The following is a 13,163-nucleotide window of genomic DNA, read 5'->3' as shown; positions in this document are numbered from 1 at the left end:
AACTGTGGAAGGAATGGAAATTGAAGAATTAGAAAAGGAAGAAAAGATCAAGATGATGGATAAGGTAGTAGAGAAACAAGGTGTTTAATCAAAGGCCACCCATGTTTAGTTGCATTCGTTTACGAAAGCGACAACACTATTGTAAGCCAAAGATTGGTGGAGAAACTCCAGTTACCATCAAGCTTTCATTCGAATCAAGCAAGGATCTAATTCAGTACGGGACAATGTGTGAAAGAAGTATTATATGATATTGCCCCCACAAACTCTTGTCATCTTGTTTTGAGATTTGCATGGCTTCATTTTAAAACACTCAATCTTGATAAAGGTTCACTTTATTTGAGGCATGAGGGACATGAAATGAAGTTGAAATTTAGGACACCAAGACAAGCCAGTAAGGATCAACATAGGCTGAAGGAGAAAATAGAAAAAGAAAGAATAGAAAACGAAGAAATATAAACTGTGGAAGGAATGGGAATTGAAGAAAAAGAAAAGGAATAAAAGATAAAGATGATGGAAAAGGTAGTTGAGAAACAAGGTGTTTAATCAAAGGCCACCCATGTTTAGTTGCATTCGTTTACGAAAGCAACACTGTTGTAAGCTAAAGATTGGTGGAGAAACTCAAGTTACCAACAAGCTTTCACTCGAATCAAGCAAGGATCAAATTCAGTACGGGACAATGTGTGAAAGAAGTATTATCTAATATTGCTCCCACGAACTCTTGTCATCTTCTTTTGAGATTGGCATGGTTTCATTTTAAAACGCTGAATCTTTATAAATGTTCCCTTTATTTGAGGCATGAGGGACATGAAATGAAGTTGAAATTTATGACACCAAGACAAGCCAGTAAGGATCAACATAGGCTAAAGGAGAAAATAGAAAAAAGAAGAATAGAAAAGGAAGAAATATAAACGGTGGAAGGAATGGAAATTGAAGAAAAAGAAAAGGAATAAAAGATAAAGATGGTGGAAAAGGTAGTAGAGAAACAAGGTGTTTAATCAAAGGCCACCCTTGTTTAGTTGCATTCGTTTACGAAAGCGACAACACTATTGTAAACCAAAGATTGGTGGAGAAACTCCAGTTACCATCAAGCTTTCATTCGAATCAAGCAAGGATCAAATTCAATACGGGACTATGTGTGAAAGAAGTATTATTCGATATTGCGCCCACGAAATCTTGTCATCTTCTTTTGAGATGGGCATAGCTTCATTTTAAAATGCTCAATCTTGATAAAGGTTCCCTTTATTTGAGGGATGAGGGACATGAAATGAAGTTGAAATTTATGATGTAACATCCCATTTAATAGTCTGTTAAACTACTAAACAAAATATCATATTATGATAAAGTAAGCAGATAGTCAGAAAAGCCATTCAAGAGTATAATACAGTCATCCTAAAAGAACTTGTGATAACTATTGTACTATTTTCTAAAACAAACTTAGGGAGAATAAACGTTATACATTCCAAAATGCTTTCTCTAGCAACACCGATTAAAAGTAAGGGAACATCAGGAGTCACAGATCAGGTCCGGTCCAAAGGAGGAGTTCCTTCACCTAAATTCTTCTCTGCTCACACCAAGTCGCAAGTGATCATAGCAAAAGAAGAAGTTCAAGGGCAAACATGACAGGTAAGGAGGGTAAGCTAACAGTTTATATAGTGATGAGTCATTATTTTCTTCCATTTCACTAGCCTTTGTGTACCCATTAGACAGTTGATTAGTGCTTAATTGTTCATCATTAGAGTGTTTTTCATTTGTTGGGCTTTATTGGGCCACTGTTCCGAATTTGGACTAATTTCACATTATTTGGCCTAATTTTTGTTTTTAATTATTTTTTAGGTATTTGGGTGAAGCAATTTTGGAGCTTGGACATTAATATTTAGTTGAAGAAACTTTCCACATCATTGCCACATCATTTCCATGTCATTTCCACGTCAGCAAAGTCAATGGGTCAACATTTGAGGCCCAGAGTGGCATTTTTGTAATTCTGCGGCTCATAATGGCAGTTTTGTAATTCTGAGTGGCATGGGTGATATGACCACGAATTAGGTCTGCATGAGAAGGAGGCCAGCCGCTCCATCATCTTCAACCTCTCTTCAAAACCTCCATTTTCGTTCTCCAAGCTTCCATGGACGCCCACCTTGCGGTTTTTGACGTTTTTGGCTCATTTTTACCGTTTTTATGCATATTTGACAGCACCCATTGAGGGTTTTACATTTTGAATTCGTTTTCTTGCTTGGGCAGTTCGTTTTGTGGGTTTTATTGACTTGGAACAATACCCATTCATGGGGTTTTCGCATTTATATATGATAACACCGTTTGGCATTCCATTTAAGCTTTGAAATCTCTATTTTTGCTCTTAAATTGCGTTTTCAGATTTGATAAGTTAGGGTTCTTGGTTCTGATTTTTGTGATTTCAGTTTTGAAGTGTTTAATTACTCAAAGCATCAACCACCACATTTGCCTTCCCCGGGTGGTATAGTAATTCAAAGTCAAAGTCTTTAAGAAATTCCATCCATCGTCTTTGCCTCATGTTCAACTCTTTCTGGTCAAACAGATATCACTGTCGTTAGGCGATCAAATTACCACTACTTAGCAACTTCAGTATTGCCAGTTTGTAGTGAAGAAAATAGTTAGGGTTAAGATAACCCTGAGTCGTCTCACAACGAATACGGAATTGATCTCAAATATTTGATTCTCAAAAATGCAATTTAAAACTAGCAACTATAAACATAGGGGGGTTTTGATATGCAAAGAAAATGACACGGAAGATTGTAAACACAGTAATAGTAAATAGGTCAATTCCACTGCTTTTTCTAAATTAGATTCTTCATTGATTATCTAGAGATTATTGTTAAATTAATTATTGTTGTTGATTTACAAATAAATCAATGTAAAGACTCAATTCATTTGTTGGCATCCTCACTTTTAATCAAAGTACAGTCTCAATTAAAAGTGAGAATTGTTAGATTATCCATAGTAAATTCAATCAAAGTACAGTCTCAATTAATTTTACTATGCCTAATCATGTCTATTCCTTTGTTCCTTTACCAAATAGAAAACTTAATTAATCAAAGTAAAGTCTTGACTAATTTTAGTTAAAGTAATTACCTCTAATCAAATTAAAGTCTCAATTATTGACAAAAACTTATTTAATCAAATGAAAGTTTCTAAACAAAATCAAAGTAAAGTCTCAATTTAATTTAAAAACCTTTTAACTCATATGATTAGCATGCATGTAGATTTAAAATCATTATTTTCTATTCGATTAAGAAGCAAAGGACATAGATAAACAAAAACCACAACAATAATCAAAATAACAAAACACATAAATTCATCTAACCTCAGAATCCATTTAAGAAATTACAGTGGAATCAACCCTTAAAGCTTAGCCCTCCATGGCTTTGATGGAATACATGATGATATGAAAGAAAGAAAATAAAAGAAGAGAATGAGAGATGTGGTGGAGACTGTATCTGCCAAAACCAAAGAGTTCTAAGTGTCTAAGCTGTCAGCTGTAAAATTGTCAGTCGTCCGTCTGCTCCCTTAAGTCTCTTTATATAGGCTTCCACTGGACTTTGGGCTTTATCTGTCAGTTGCTAAAATCTTTTATTTTTATTTAATTAATTAGCAACTTAATTCCTGCCCAATTTACAATTCTGCCCCTCTCATTTAGCCATATTCGCAGTTTTGACCAGAGTTGACTGCTGACTTTGACCAGTTGACCAGAGTTGACCAGTTGACCAATTTGACTGCCCTATCAGATGCTGACACGTGGCAGTGCAGATTCTCTCTCCAGAAATTAGGGTTTCACTCTCACACTCTTCTCCCTCCCTCGTGACGGCGGCTGCTCCGTTTTCCGGCGAACTCTTCTTCTCCGATCTGGTGCAGTGATGGTGTTTTGCGGTGGTGATTGAACAAGGAAGAAGAAGATGCGCGATGTTCGCGCTGGCGGTGTGCTCGCGGAGGTTGTTGCTATTTTGGAGATGGTTCGACGGTGCGTCTGCCATGGCTGGAATGGAGCTTGCGCGATGGCACTGGTTCGTGCAGATGGTGGTGATGGTGCTACGCGAATGGAGCGCTGATTCCATGAAAAGATGGTGGCGGTGCAGATCTGCGTTTTCTGCTGCCATGGCTGCTGCGTTGGTGGCGCGCGAACGAAGATGGAAAGGCATGGTGGTTGCGGCGTAGCTGCTGTTGCGGGAAGAAGGAAATGGCGTCGCGATGGTGCTTGCGCGATCTGTGGTGGTGGCGAGAACGGTGGCACAAAGGCGAGAAGATGGTGACGAAACAGTGGCGCGCTGTTGCAATCTGTGGTGGTTCTGCAGTTTCCGGCGAGGAGATGGCGGCGGCTGCCATGGTGGGTGGAAGGAGAGGAGAAAATTAGGGTTAGGGTTTTGGGAGATGGAGATGATGACGTGGCAGCCTTCCATTGGACAGCTTGTTAGTCCAAGGATTGTTGCCACGTGGCTTGCTTTGGTTGGCTAATTTTAAGAGGTGGGGATTGCCACATGGCATAATCTGGTTGAGTGGAGTTTAAGTGGTAGGAGGGGTGCAACTTAGTGAAAACTGGGGTGCAGAACAGGTTTTTGTGGTCCACTTGAGGGAGGAGTGTGCAAATAAAATCTGGGGGTGCATTTAGCTCCTGATTTATTCTTTTTCAGAATTTCTTGATTTTGGACTTATTTTGTAACTTAAAATCACACTATTAATTGACCAAAAATAAATTCCAGCTGCATTAACAAATGTTAGAATATCCAATAATATTTTATGCAACTAAAATCAATTTTTACGCCACTTTTACCAAACTTACTCAATAAATCCAATAATCACAAATCTTAATTAAATCAATCTTTAAGCACAGAAAATTCAATTAAATCCCCAAATTTAAATATTAAATGAGGGCAAAAATTTGAACTCATCACTCATGTTCAACTCTTTCTGGTCAAACAGATATCTCAGGCTCTTGTGGTCGCTGAAAACCTGAAACTGCGCGCCATACAGATAATGTCTCCAGATTTTTAAGGCAAAAACTACGGCTGCCAACTCCAAATCATGAGTGGGATAGTTCTTCTCATGATTCTTTAACTGTCTCGAGGCATAGGCAACCACCCTCCTGTTTTGCATCAAAACACATCCTAACCCCTGATGGGAAGCATCGCAAAACACTTCAAATGGTTTACTAGCATCTGGAATCACTAGCACAGGTGCACTCGTCAATTTTTTCTTCAATTCAAGGAAGCTTTCCTCACAACGGTCAGTCCAAGCGAAAGGCTGATCTTTCCTAGTCAGCTGTGTCAAAGGTGCTACCATTTTGGAAAATCCCTCAATGAATCTCCTGTAATAGCCCGCTAGCCCCACAAAGCTTCTTATTTCTGTCACTGACTTAGGACGCCCCCACTTTAATACCGCTTCCACCTTGGATGGATCTACAGATATGCCCTGAGCTGATATCATATGCCCCAGGAATTGAACTGTAGACATCCAAAACTCACATTTTGACAGTTTTGCATACAACTGTTTTTCTCTCAAGATGCTCAAAACTGTTCTCAAGTGTTCAGCATGTTCCTCATAACTCCGAGAGTATATCAAGATGTCGTCAATAAAAACCACCACAAACTTGTCTAAGAATGGTCTGAAGATTCTGTTCATATAGTCCATGAACATGGCAGGGGCATTAGTCACTCCGAAAGGCATTACTACGTACTCGTAATGCCCGTACCTTGACCTGAAAGCGGTTTTCTGAATATCATCTGACTTGACCCGAATTTGGTGGTATCCCGATCTTAGATCGATCTTAGAAAACATTGTGGCTCCATGTAATTGATCCATCAAGTCGTCTATTCTCGACAGAGGGTACTTATTCATGATGGTTAACTTATTTAGCTGCCTGTAGTCCACACATAGCCTAGAACTGTCGTCTTTCTTCTTAACTAGCAACACTGGCGCTCCCCAAGGTGATACACTCGGTCTAATAAACTGTTTCTCAAGGAGCCCTTCAATTTGTTTCTTCAATTCCTCAAGCTCAGCCGGAGCCATCCTGTAGGGTACCATTGATACTGGCCCTGCTCCTGGCACAAGATCAATAGAGAACTCTATTTCCCTAGGAGGGGGTAAACCAGGCACATCTTCAGGGAACACGTCTGGGAAGTCCCTCACCACAAGTGTCTCAACACTCCCACCTTCCCCCTCAACGGACAAGTGAGTCAGAATGAAGAAACATTGAGATCCTTCCTTGATTGCCTGGTCCACCTATTGCGAGGATATCAACTGATCTTCATCTTCCAAGCTAGGAAACACCACCCTCTTCTCGTTGCAATCAATAAGAATATGATTAGTGGACAACCAATCCATTCCTAAGATTACATCTAGCCCTTCCAGGTGTAGACAAATAAGATTCACTCTGTATTTGTGCCCCTCAACTTCTATCAAACACCTCGTGCACAAGGTCGAGGTCCTGACTATCGCAGAAGCAGGCGTGGATACTACCAGGTCAAACTGGAGCTCCCTCACCGGAAGACCCAACTCAAGCACTTTAGACTCCGACACGAAGGAGTGCATAGCTCCTGAATCATACAGAACGCATAAACTCCTACCAGCAATCATACATGATCCAATGATAAGGTTACCTGATCTGACCGCCTCTGTACTCGTCATAGCATATACCCGACCGGCTGCCTGAGGTCTCACACCTCCCCTGGACTGCTGCGGCTGAGACTGTGATGAAGGTCTCAGCGATGCATTCCTGTTGATAGGACAATACCTGATGAAATGACCCTCCTTGCCACAACCGTCGCACGTCCTCCTGCTAGACATCCGAGGGCAAGCATTCTTCATATGGGATCCTCCACAAAGAAAGCACTGTGCCCTATGGGGCTGAAACTGCTAAGGTTGGTGAGTAGGCCTCCTAGGCCCCTGAGGCTGAGGCCTGGAGTATGGTTTCCCCCTATCCTCATGTCTGCTCATGGACACTGATGATCCTCCCACCTTCTGTTGGGGTCGCTGTTGTGCTTCAACCTCAGCCTTAAGCTTCTCCATCACTTGTGCCTTCTCCACCAAGGCCGGAAATTCTTTAATCGAGAGTGGGGCCACCATGAGTTTGAGATCTCCCCTCAACCCATTTTCAAACTTTCTGCATTGCCAGTCTTCAGCCATCTTCAAGGTATGAAATCTGCCTAGATGTTTAAATTTCTCAGCATATTCAGATACCGACATGTTCCCTTGCATCAGTTGTAGGAACTCAACCTCCTTGGCATATCTCACACTATCTGGGAAATATTCAGCATAGAATTTCTTCTTAAACAACTCCCAAGAGATGGGGTCCTGACTATCCTCCAACATCATCTTCATGCTAGACCACCAATGAACGGCTTCTCCAGCAAGAAGGTACTCAGTATAAGCCAATCTGTTTTCTGTAGGACACCGCTTAGCATCATAAATCCGTTCCATGTCTCGCATCCACTGGTCGGCTTCATCCGGGCTAGTCTTGCCATCGAAGCGGGATGGATGATGCTGTAAGAAATCCTCCAAACTCCATTCTTGTACCCGGGGTGGTGGAGCTTGGGAGGAGCCGGCTGCTGAACGGTTTTCCCCAAATTGATGTAAAGCCTCTAAGTGTCTCTGTTGTGTTGCCTCTGCTGCTAGCCTAGCTGACTCCATTTGTTGCAAGGCTAGATTCTGCTGATTCATCATATTGGCGTTTTGTTGTTGCATGACTGCGATCATAGCCTCAATCGTTCCCACCAAGTGAGGATTATCAGGATTCGGAATAGGAGGAGGAGGAGTTCTAGGTGCCATAGTTCTCTATCTGACCACACAAAGAAGGAATCATTAGTCTTTCTAATAGATACCACAACCAAGACACAACATTGAGAAACACACAACAGAAACAAGGCAAGCTCACACCTACAGATCCTAAAGGAACCACTGCTCTGATACCAAAAATGTAACATCCCATTTAATAGTCTGTTAAACTACTAAACAAAATATCATATTATGATAAAGTAAGCAGATAGTCAGAAAAGCCATTCAAGAGTATAATACAGTCATCCCAAAAGAACCTGTGATAACTATTGTACTATTTTCTAAAACAAACTTAGGGAGAATAAACGTTATACATTCCAAAATGCTTTCTCTAGCAACACCGATTAAAAGTAAGGGAACATCAGGAGTCACAGATCAGGTCTGGTCCAAAGGAGGAGTTCCTTCACCTAAATTCTTCTCTGCTCACACCAAGTCGCAAGTGATCATAGCAAAAGAAGAAGTTAAAGGGCAAACATGACAGGTAAGGAGGGTAAGCTAACAGTTTATATAGTAAGAGGTGAATTTTCATAAATATAATACAAACAATTTTACACACATCATAGATTGAAAGCAATTCACTATTTCAAGACGCACAAGTACCCAACTCTAACTCAATATCCAGATTATGTAAACAAATTGGAGCTCTTGGTAGCTTGCACCTGTGAAGGTTCCTAAACTCTGCAGAGTTTAGGCTCAAGGGGTTATCACCCAACCACTCCCAAGGTAAGTCCCCTTCGCGTTTATGACTGATCGAGTCCATAGACTAGGACCTCCTGCTACTCCTCACGACATAACCCATCACACTCTACATGAGTCTCAATGGATTATTGGAGCGTCAGGATGCTAACCAAAACTGAGTCCTTAAATGTTTACACACACTATGTACTTTTCCTAGGAATTCCCATGAAATCCTAGTTCATCTCATCTCTTCACAATTCTCATTTTATCAACTTTCCTCATACCATTATATACAGATACTACATCTCATCATCATCCAACATATTAAAAGTAAACATCATTTCTTTTATATTAATACAACCATCATTCATTCAAAACAGAGAAGGAAGTATAACCCTGCAGTGGAACTCGCCTAAGCTAGCGAATCTCACCTAGACGAACTACCCTCGCCTGGGCGAGACTCGTTACAGTGGGCAACTCGAATGCCAGAGCGAGTTCTCGCTCAGGCCAAGCTGGTTCGCCTAGACGAGAAGTGATGAAGGCATGACCACCTCCTTAGAAGCTCCCTCAAGAAGGATCACTAGAAGCATGTCTAGAGGGGAGTCTCCTATTCCATCACCTTTATCTTTGTTTTGCATTACTTTAGTTTGAATTCCCTAAGTTGGTTTCTAATTGATTTATTTTGGTTGACTTGTTGACTTTGATCCAAAGTTGACCTTTGACCAAGATTAGATTAACTTAAACCAACATGCTAATCCTTGTTTGTCTTGTTTTGTAGGTAATTAAGAGAAAGTAGAGCATGGCTAGGTGGCACTTGGTGATTGGAGCACTTGGATGAAGTGGAAGAGAGAGGAAAGCAAAAAGCATAAAGCAAAAGCAAAAGTACACATGTACCTTGTCTCCTTTTGCCTTTGTGGTTTATGCCTTAGAAGGTCACTTGGTCCCCTTCCTCTTTTGGCCTAGAATCCTCATGGGAATGCCTCCACCAATCATCTTCCTTCACTTGGCCAAGACTCACTCTCACATTAGGTTTAGGGTTTGCTAGTTAATCCTTTTTCATGTTTTTGTATTTGCTAAAGAACCCCTATGAACTCCTATTTAAAGGGTGCTCCTTATCTTGTAAAAGGGTTGATCATTTTGTTTCTAAACTATTGTGTTTCAACCTTTAAATTTTCGTGAGCTCTCCTTCCTAGAAGTGAACTCACCTTTGCCTTATCTTGCTTGCAAGTGGCGGCACCATCACTCATCTCTAGGGCTTGGTTGGCTTAGATCCCCCCCTATGAGTGGCGTGCTTCTTCCATGCTTCATCTTCTATGCTTTCCATTTTTAATATTTCTTCTTTCATTTTGGTTCTTTAAGTGTTGTTAATGTTGTGTGAGTTTAAGCTTGAACCCAACTCTCTTCTTCCTTTCATGAGCTTGAGAAATGAACCTTCACATCTAGATAGCTTGCTATCTTAATGTCCAGTGAGAATTTTCAAAAAGCTTTCTTAAATAACTTCACCATATTCATAACTCTAAAAGGAAACAAGATAATCCTTCATCATTTGGTATCTAGAGCTTTGGTTGTCCTTGAATATGGTGTTTTCATGTTCTAACCTTGTCTTGTGTAGCTATCTTTGAATGGTTCACATAAAAACAGTGCTGGCAGCAACGTGTGCGTTTTTGAAAAGAAAACTGCAGCTAGCTCAGTTGTCCAAAAATAACGTTCTTTATATCAAAAGAAAGCTCTGTGAGTCTAGTTTCCAACAAAAAAAGAATTAACGCATTTGGAGTTTTGTGGAGAGAGTTATGATCAAATGAGTGAGCAAAGGTCAGAGCTGCCGAGAATACGAAAAACAACGTTTTCAGGTTATGTTGTGGCAATTTTGGCTTCAGTTTTGTGACTCTTTTGCTCCTAAATGTGGTTGGATAACATGTCTTTTGATGCTTACTCTTTGAGCCTCAAATCCATGAGTTTAAATGCATGATAGCTACATGTTTGTGTTTTTGTGTATGTCATGTTGAGTCTTTAAATGTGTCTAACTTTTACTTGAGTCTCTTGTCATATACTTCTTTGAGTTTTCTTGTTTTTGTTTCTAAGTTTTTGAACTATTGCTTGAGATCTATGCCTTGTGTTGTTGTATGCTCCTTGAAATTGATTTTGACCTAATTTTAAGGAACTAAGTGTTCAAGATACCCTAAAACATCCTTCTCATCATTTTAAGTACCTAGTTTTGAAAAGAAAAAGTGTTTTCAAGACCAAAAACAGTTTGGCCGAGAGCTTTTACAATGCTTGGTGAATCCATTTGGCCATTTTTACTAGGTGTTATGCTACCAAAATTTATACTTGGATTTTGGGTGATATTGGCAAATTAGTTCCATGCTTTGACTTGGTTATGATCTTTCATGGTGTATGCATAATTTGAGGTATAATCTTGGCTTGTTCAAATTCTTTCCATAGAGTCCTTAAAAGTGCTTTTCATTGTTTTAGTCTTGTTCAAGTTTTGTCTTTAAAAACAAGTTTCCTTAGAAGTTAAACTTTCTTGTTTTTTTTAGCTTTGCTTGCTTGTCTTTAGGTAATCCTTGTTTTGTCTTAGTAGTTTTCTTTTCCTTGTCTTCCTAGAGTGTTGTGGCCGAGCCACTTGTTTGAGCTTTGAAAAGGTTTTCATCTCTTTAAAGGTGTTTTCACTTGTTTGGAAGGTTTTTGAGTGCTAGCCTTGCTTGTGTGCTTTGGGAGTGTGATCAAAAACACTTGGGTGCTTGAGAAGACCACACTTGATCTTGGGTTTGGAATTTTTTGTTAGCTAACCTCTTCCTTGTCTCGGTTTTTGGTGAGTATTTGGTGTAGGAACATGAATATGGATCCAATCTTGGAGGTAGAAGAAGAGGAGGAGTCGGTCTCACCTTATTCCCCTCCCATAGTGACTCCTATGGCCCAAGAAAGTGAACAAATGACCCTTGCCAACATCTTACGTGAGATGGAAGTGAGTAGGAGAGAAACTTTTGACCAATTGAGGGCGGATAGGAGGCAAAGTGAGATCTTCCTACAAGAGCACATCCAAAGACTTGAGCTTAGGGAAGATGAGAGGAGAAGGAGGAGGTCCTCTTCCGAGGACCCTAGCCATGGTGGAAGAAGAAGAAGACATGGCTATGATGGTGGTGGAAGGCGCAATCAAGTCCCACAAAGACAACCTCCACCAATCAAGATTCCAAAGTTCAAGGGGGAGAATGATCCAAACCTCTACATAGAGTGGGAGCAAAAAGTGGACCAAATCTTCAATATTCATTTAGTTAGTGATCAAGAACAAGTAGATTTAGTAGTTTTAGAATTTGAAGATTATGCCATGACATGGTGGCATCAATTGTGTATGGACAATATTAACCAAGAGCCACCCGCGGCCTCTTGGATGGACATTAAAACTTTGATGCACGCTAGATTTGTTCCTTCCTACTATAGGAGGGAGACTCTTTTGAAGCTCCAAAGGCTTCAACAAGGGTCTATGTGTGTGAATGAATATTTTAAAATGATGGAGTCCATGCTTCTCAAAGTAGGACTCCAATTTGAAAGTGAAGAAGAAAAGGTAGCTAGATTTGTGAGTGGTCTTAGAAGAGAAGTTCAAGATGTAGTTGAGTTATATGAGTATTCCACTCTTGACAAAATTTTACACTTGGCCTTAAAAGTTGAAAGTCAATTGAAAAAGAAACAAGAGGCCAAGAGAAATACTTCATACAATGAATACTACTCTAGAACTTGGAAAGGAAAAGAAAGAAAGGATGAGAAACCACCTTCCAAAGACCACCCACCTAGGACTAATTCGTCTAGAACCTCCCATGAAAGTGCAAACTCTTCTCAAAGTTCAAGAACTAGTTCCATAAAATGTTTTAAGTGTTTGGGCTATGGTCACATTGCTTCAAATTGCCCAACAAAGAGGAACATGATCTTGAACCCTAAAGGAGAGGTTGAAAGTGAACATTCTTCTCCCCCCTCCCCTAAAAGTTCTTCCTCCCACACTTCTTCACAATCTTCAAGTGAGGATGAAATCAAACCTAATGAAGGAGGTTTGTTGGTGGTTAGGCGCATGCTAGGCCAAGTGCCTAAAGAATTTGAAAACCAAAGAGAAAATATTTTTCACTCAAGGTGCCAAATCAACAACAAAACTTGCTCCCTCATAATTGATAGTGGAAGTTGTGTTAATATGGCTAGCACAAGGGTTGTGGACAAGCTTGGCTTGAAAACCATCCCTCATGCCAAGCCCTATAAGCTTTCTTGGCTTAGTGAGGAAGGTGAGATTAAAGTGGACAAACAAGTCCTTATTAACTTCTCCATTGGAAACTACAAAGATGAGGTATTATGTGACTTAGTGCCCATGGAAGCAACCCACATTTTATTAGGAAGGCCATGGCAATTTGATAGGAAAGCTTTTCATGATGGCCATGCCAACAAATTTACATTTAGCTTCCAAGGCAAAAAAATCACATTACTACCTCTTTCTCCAAGAGAAGTCAATGAGGACCAATTGCAAATGATAAAGAAAAGAAAAGAAGAGAAGGCACAAAAGAAGGCGCAAGGGCATGGCAATGAGTCCAAGAAGAGCATGATCACCCTCAAAGGGGTGAAGAAGGTAATGCTTGCCCAAAAACCCATCTTCCTAGCTTATCCTAGTGAATCTTCCCCCTCCTTCCAAAACCCTCACTCTAGATGTCCCT

The 13,163-nt window shown here is 40.3% G+C and overlaps 1 pseudogene; it reads right to left on the bottom strand.

Annotated features, from left to right (window-relative positions):
- Positions 1-4,059: 4,059 nt before the first annotated feature.
- LOC114171654 (uncharacterized) lies at positions 4,060-7,791 on the bottom strand (annotated as a pseudogene).
- Positions 7,792-13,163: the final 5,372 nt, after the last annotated feature.

Source organism: Vigna unguiculata, chromosome 5 (genome assembly GCF_037176805.1).
Source record: "Vigna unguiculata cultivar grain cowpea cultivar isolate G323 ecotype 2 chromosome 5, ASM3717680v1, whole genome shotgun sequence".
In the NCBI taxonomy this organism is placed as follows: domain Eukaryota; kingdom Viridiplantae; phylum Streptophyta; class Magnoliopsida; order Fabales; family Fabaceae; genus Vigna; species Vigna unguiculata.
Note: the sequence above shows the minus strand (reverse complement) of the source record. Positions and strands in the feature narration are given on the sequence as shown.